This window comes from Paramormyrops kingsleyae, chromosome 1, assembly GCF_048594095.1.
Source record: "Paramormyrops kingsleyae isolate MSU_618 chromosome 1, PKINGS_0.4, whole genome shotgun sequence".
Classification (NCBI taxonomy): Eukaryota; Metazoa; Chordata; class Actinopteri; order Osteoglossiformes; family Mormyridae; genus Paramormyrops; species Paramormyrops kingsleyae.
Genome location: NC_132797.1, coordinates 43,778,861 through 43,785,838, shown reverse-complemented (window position 1 = coordinate 43,785,838; position 6,978 = coordinate 43,778,861).

The following is a 6,978-nucleotide window of genomic DNA, read 5'->3' as shown; positions in this document are numbered from 1 at the left end:
GAGCACCATAGACTTAACAAAATTAACATGGCAGTCATTACGTTTAAGTAAACATCTCCATCTACCCTTTAGCCGGCCAAATGCTTTCTCAACCACACACCTTGTTCTGCTGATTTTAAAATTGTGTGTTCTCTGCTCAGCCGTTACTGATCCTGTATCTGGAAAGGGTTTTAAAAGCCAGTTTTGCAGTGGATTTGCAGCATCACCTAATACATAGAAACCCACATCCTGACCAGCAATATTCTTTGTCTGGTTCGGGAACAGCAGTCCTTGTTCAACTCGATCCCACAATTCTGATACATGTAGGACTCTGGCATCATGCATACTACCAGGGTATCCTGCAGATACATGCCAAAACAGTCCCCTGCCATCAACAACACCCTGAAGCACAATAGAATGCCAGCCTTTCCAGTTAAAATATTCTGTGTGGTAGTCGGTAGGCGAAATTATGTGGATGTGTTTTCCATCGATTGCGCTGATACACTGGGGAAGTCTGAATCTCTGCTCGAAGAATGTAGCCATTTCCGCAAGCTTGTGAATATTAGGAAACGGCATCAGTTCTGGCAACAGAACCTTGTTAGCAGCCCTGCAAAACTCGTGCGTGCATTTCCACACTGTGGAAATGCCTACACCAAACAAATGTGGCACAAGCCTCAACTCTGTGTTGGTTGCCAGCTTCCATAGTGCTATGGCTATGCATTTTTTTATGGGCACACAACTACGAAAGTTGGTATCATGCTTTTCCAATTTTGATTGCAATCTGCGGCAAAGGTACTTGTAGAGGCTTTCCTGTAAGCCTCAAAATGTATGGCCAAGTGTTCTCAACGCGCAGCTTTCAATAACCAATGTCCAAGCTGTCTCTGCAATTGGGTGATGTTCCCGTTTATTCCATACCTTCAGTTGATATATAAGGACCCTTTGCTTTTACATACAACACTTGTGCTGTTTAATGTGCTGGTGGCGTGCTGTCTGTGCCATGTTTCCTTACAGGTGTAAGGAAACAGTTGGAAAACACCTATTCATACCCACCTGTCCTCACGAGTTCACATACCCATCTGTCCTCACGTGCAGGGCTAGACATAAGCCGCGGCACCGCGGCCAATGGCCGTCGTGCCTTTCAAAATTGGCCGCACGCCTCCTCAAAATTGAAATACCTTACGGCCAAGATTGGCCTGCCTTTAATGTTTGTCTGGCCGTATGCCCCCTTTTTACCGAGAGTAACATTCATTACACAAAAGACTTGCGCACGACACGGTCCACTTTACCTCGTCAACAATCGATGCATCTGTACTGAACCCGAACCCAACCTTCGATACGAGAAACGAGGTCGACCCGCACATCTCGTAATTCCCAACTACTGAATGAACCGCAATGAATTCTGGACTAATACGATCATGTGTTTGTCGCATGATTGGCTGGTACGGTATGTATCGTCCAGCCTACTATGGAGCCACAGCAATGACAATGGTGCATCATCGGGGGTTACGTTTTTGATTGGAAAAGCCATCCGACGGTTTCCGAATAACAGATAGGTGTCCTCTTCGGTAATCATCGTGTAGTTGTCGTCTGCTGCTTATGCTGTCACCATGCCTCGCAAAGATCGAGAACGTAAAAGAAAGCAAGCTGAACTCGCGGCTACTGCCGCAAAATGCTGCAAATTATCTACTTTGTTCAGGTAAGTGTCAGATGGTGTTGTAAAAAAACATTTGCCGAGGCAGAGCAGATTTGACTCAGAGAAGTACCAAGCTCTGCTGGGAGGATATAGGACTGGTAGTGTGCAGTGTGCAAAAAACGAACGTCAAGTCAATTGTCATGTACACTAAAAGAATACGGGTGTTCTGAGCAAACAAATACAAAAATATTGACGGCTCCTTTATTGTTGGATTTTGTTTTTTGAAATAAAGCTATATATATCTATAAATATATATATATATATATATATTCTGTCTCAAATCGAAGGTCGTATTGCGTAGGTTGTCTAAACTTGGTAATTACAGTAATTTTGGCCTTGTGCCCAGGCTTAATGGCCTTGTGCCCTAGAAAAAATATGAATAGCCAAGGCCAAAGTGGCTGTGCCCTCCTAAATCCTTATGTCTAGCCCTGCACGTGATCAGACCACTCCATGCAGATCAGACCACTCCATGCAATACAGCCCCCAGTGGCCAAAACCCGTAATACACCCCAAAGTTATAAATGGCTCCCACAGTACTTGAATGTGTCCTTAGACATCCTAAAATTCTGTATCCACTGGTCGTCTGTAAAAGCGGGGAACGATCGAAGTCCACCGTTTATTCGCTCTGCTGTGGGCCCATACTGAAGGTGGGCTGTGACACATTAGCAACACATTTAAGGTCTGGTCATTGAACGGGATCTGAAATAAAACAATAAGTAAAATAAGTTTTAAAAAAATCCTTCGCTTCAGGTAATGTGCTGTTTTCACACAGCTTTAAATTTGACTTGTAACTAGCTCGAGAATGAGCACATTAGTTGTAACCTGTACTTACCACTCGCCAACGTCTTTCCGCGTTCAAAATTAATCGTAGTCGTGCTCTCCTCCTTCTGATGGCATGGAGTTGTGCTTCAAAAAGCTGGTTGACCAAATTTCTAATGATAAGATTCAACAACACCAGTCTCAGCACTTCTTCGATGTCTGAATTCAGCGAAAGAAATACCGCGCCTCACTTTGTGATGATATCAGTCAGGGGCTGTCACTGATGATGTCATTTGGCGCCGGTACCAGTTTTTACGCCAGTGGAAAACCGACACAAAAGAAGTACCATACTTTTGGTACTTTATGGAAGTACCGAAAGTACGGTATCTGGTGCGGTGGAAAAACGGCCATAGACAGTTTGGACTAGGAACCTGATTCGATGGATGTCTGTTTTCCAAATATCGGACCAGGTGATCTTCCTTAGCAGAACATTCTCCCATATAGTCCAAGCTCTTTGCTGTCCCATTCCCACCATCCTGCTAGCACGTACTTCCTCCACACCTGCCCGCACTTCATTCTGGACAAGGTGCTGATGTTCTTTGCTTTGCACCTTGTCAGCTCTAGTTACTGGGAAGTAACCAATGCCCGCTCGACCAGATGCTATTGTGCCCACCAGTGCCTTCTCCCTCAGTCAGGACTCAGCCACCTCCAGGGATTTGGCTGCACTCCACTTCCTGCCAGTGGGCACCTGGATGCCCGCTGATGCCACTTTGGGAACTTTGAATTCTTTGAACTGCAGAACCACCCATGTCCTTGTAGGATCACACATGCACATATCACAGGGCCTAAATTCCAGGTGGCCTGAGACAAGGCCGAGCCTGGTACGAGAGGCACCAAAGGGGGGTTACACACACAAACACACACACACAGATAACCAGGGAGGCTAGCACTCCAACTTTTATTGCCCAAAGATTTAGGGACCTACAGACAAGCAGAGTGGACTTCACGGACAGGGGTCCCTCGACTTGGCACCCAACCCCCTCCACATACACTCTGCCTTACATCTCACTCACCCAACAGACGAACACCCTAAAGGAAATTTCATTTAAGTTTGGCTTTTGTATACCCTGTATATTGATTTACTCACGACTACTAGTCTCAATATACAGATACGTTATGTTTGTATGTGTGCTAACTTTTAGAGAGTCTTCTGTGTTAGAAACCCCCCCTTCTCTTCCAACATTCCTTTGTGGTCCTTATCTGATCTTGGTGGACAGTCACCAAGTTTCTTTGTTTCTACCATGCTATGTTAAAAGAACTGAATTAAGGTGTATCTTATCCATTCTGGAGAAGATGAATTGGCACAAGCCACACCAAACAAAATATGTTGTTTCCAGATGTGCAACTTATATTGATATTACCACAAACTAACGGCCACGCCTATCTATGGATAAGATGTGCTGTTTGTAATAGGAATATTCGATGTAATATCCGCACAAAGTGTAACATCTGTTGAGGTGCAACCCAAAACCCCTGTATCCTATACTGATATGAATCAGTCACATAGATACAATAATTAATTGTTTAATCAATTAATGCAGATGGTATGAGGTATGTACCTGTGAAGCTGGTATGGCATGTTTGGTATCAAACTGATTGTTAATCACCCCTGATTCCAAATCTGGTCAGTGATTACCATAAAAGTGGATGTATCAAAAGTTATAACAGCTTAATGAAAATCATCAGTAAAGGTAGAATCTGGCGGGCCATAAATCCCAAAAGGACTGATACAGACCCCCTTCCGAAAGCCCGCCAAATGGATGGCCAGCCATTGGGCCAGTAGTCGAATTCCTGGTCATCCCTATTCATGGACTTTACAGCATAAAAATCCTGGCACCTCAGAACAAAGGCGCGCAGAACAACAGCCAACCAGCGCAGAGAACACCCAGCAGCCGTACAGAAAAGACCATCAGCCCGGGAGCAGAGAAGCCCACCAGAAACCCTCCGGTGAAGGCCCAGCTGAACAGAGAACAGCACCCAAGACAAGGCTTCACCAGGAGAGAGAATCCAAAGGGGCTCCACTCCACTGCTTCAAACGCCGCGCCTTCCTGAGTGCCATCGGCTCAGCAGCTCTGCCATCAACTGCCAAGACCCCCCCCCCCCTCACTCTTCAACCAAGTAAACCAACTTCCTTTCATTCTAACAACTTAAGCTGTTCTGTTAACCTGCTATAAGACTTTAGGGTCGTGTTTCCACAAACTGTGCTTGCTTTGCAGAACAGTATTTCCCATTTCAGGTTACTCATTTAAATCCGGTGATTGCATTTTCATAATTACATTGTTTGTTTTATTCCGTTATTTCGTGTTTGTTGTTTGTGTTAGGTGTAATGTCTGTCTTATGTCAGTTGTAGTGTTAGCTAGGAATAAATGCATGTCTTTTACACAACTTTAGCCTCCGTCATTGTGTGTCTCATAATAAGTTCCTGCCATTGTGCGATCTTGCTACACGCTCTGAACCTCAAACTCCCCTGAAACATCGCGAGACTCTCTCTCATTGGCCGGGAGGGGAGCTTCGCTACCAATCGTGTACATTACCTGGTGATGCAGTTCGCTGGACGAGCCTTCTAACCCAGGTTACTAAGCGATACTGGTAATTAGTGAATCCCATTTAAGTCTCACATTAACAGACTCACAGGGATACCGCAATTGAGTTTGGAGGAGCCGACCATTCGGCATAACAATTGATTAATAATCAGCATTAAATAATAATTAATTAAACTTTAATTAATTCAAACATATTGGTGGAGAATATTAACATTTATTTGAGCTATTAATTCCTACATTAATGGTGGAGAACGTGGGTACAAGGTTCAAACTTTTTGTGAGCACACAATTTAAACTTTTTATGACCGAACGTGCAGTTGAATAAGCGCTACTGTGAACAGGTTGCAAAGTTGAGGATTAATTGCACTCACGGCAGTCCGAAGGCATTTAAACGGGATTATACGGGCTTATTATTTTTTATTTCTATTATTAGTAGTTATTTTTTTTTATTTTCGGTTATTTTATTTTAGGTTTCATTCGTTTTAGACTGCAGTAAACTTAAACCCTATATCTGACGAGATTCTCAGGTATAGCGCGTTGTTTCCAGGATCGATTCGGACGAGTTTCTCCGTTTCTATATATCCTGGCAGAGATCTCTCTCTCTATTAGCAAACAGGAATTCTTGTTAAGAGGTTCTAGCCTGAATTCTGTTGCTCTTGTACTCCCTGAGATAAGACCGATAGCTTAGCTACCTATCGGGATCTTTCTCGTATGTGTGTGCCTGCTTTAGACAAAGCAAGTTTAACACCGCTTTGCGCTGTGAGACAAGTGTGTGTGTTATTTGGAATTTGGGAGTCTCCAGTGCTTGAGACCCGCCGTGGTTAAGCATATAGTGCACTCGCTATTTAGATCTGTCGCCGTAACGCGAGCGCTGTCTCGCTTCAGCAATTGTTTTAAGGGGTTTTAAACTGCGCAAGACGCAGAAGTTAGCCGCAAGCGGCGTGTGCATACGTTAAAAGTGTATGTCACTCATCTAGCGTCGGCAATCGCCTAGCAACCGTCTTGGTTACGAGTGCAGTCAGCGAACGCCACTCTAACCACTTAAAGGTCAGAGCCCTGAAGGCCTGCCTGACGCCATTTGTTTTTTTCTCCTGGGTCACCAGTGACCCCACCCCTTAGGCTCACGTACCTGGGACCCCCCCCACAAAGGGAGCAACGTCCCATTGAGCCTCTAGTGGTCAGTCATAGAACTACCACTCCATTTCGAAATTGCGCCTCTAGTGGTCAGGCATTGGACTACCACTCCATTTCGAAATTGAGCCTCTAGTGGTCAGGCATTGGACTACCACTCCATTTCGAAATTGCGCCTCTAGTGGTCAGGCATAGAACTACCACTCCATTTCGAAATTGCGTCTCTAGTGGTCAGCCATAGTAGTGTAACAACATCTGAGTTGGGTCTCTAGTGGTCAACACCGGTAATACCAACACACATAATTGGACACACAGGTTCTTGCCTGAATGCAGGAATCAACTTCACAGACCAAATCGATTAGATCACAACACATTAACATCTAATTAGGTTATTGCTGCATAACTAATTGATGTTTACAATTAAACAATAAGAAACAATTAATTTGGTTTGATTTCTGTTTTACCTTTTTGATTTATTTTAGGTTTTATTTCATTTTATGCTTTCATTCACTCTCTCTCCCCCAACAAGGAGACTTGCATAGAAGTTCAACCATTATTAATAACAGTAAACCAGTTACACATCAGGGAGGCATTGAGGTTTTGGATGTGATCAGTTGAGCTTTTCCTGTGCTGAGTGCTTACCATTCGCTCTCTGTTGGTTGAGCTTACCTGTAGCTCTGCTGTCACTGCTTACGATCGTACAGTTTGTCAGAACCGAAGGGGAGTTCTCAGCAATTGGACGCCCAAAAGCGCGCCAGCCCGGCTGCACCCGCTGACTCATTAAGGGCAAGGTTGACAGGTATCTCGGGAGGT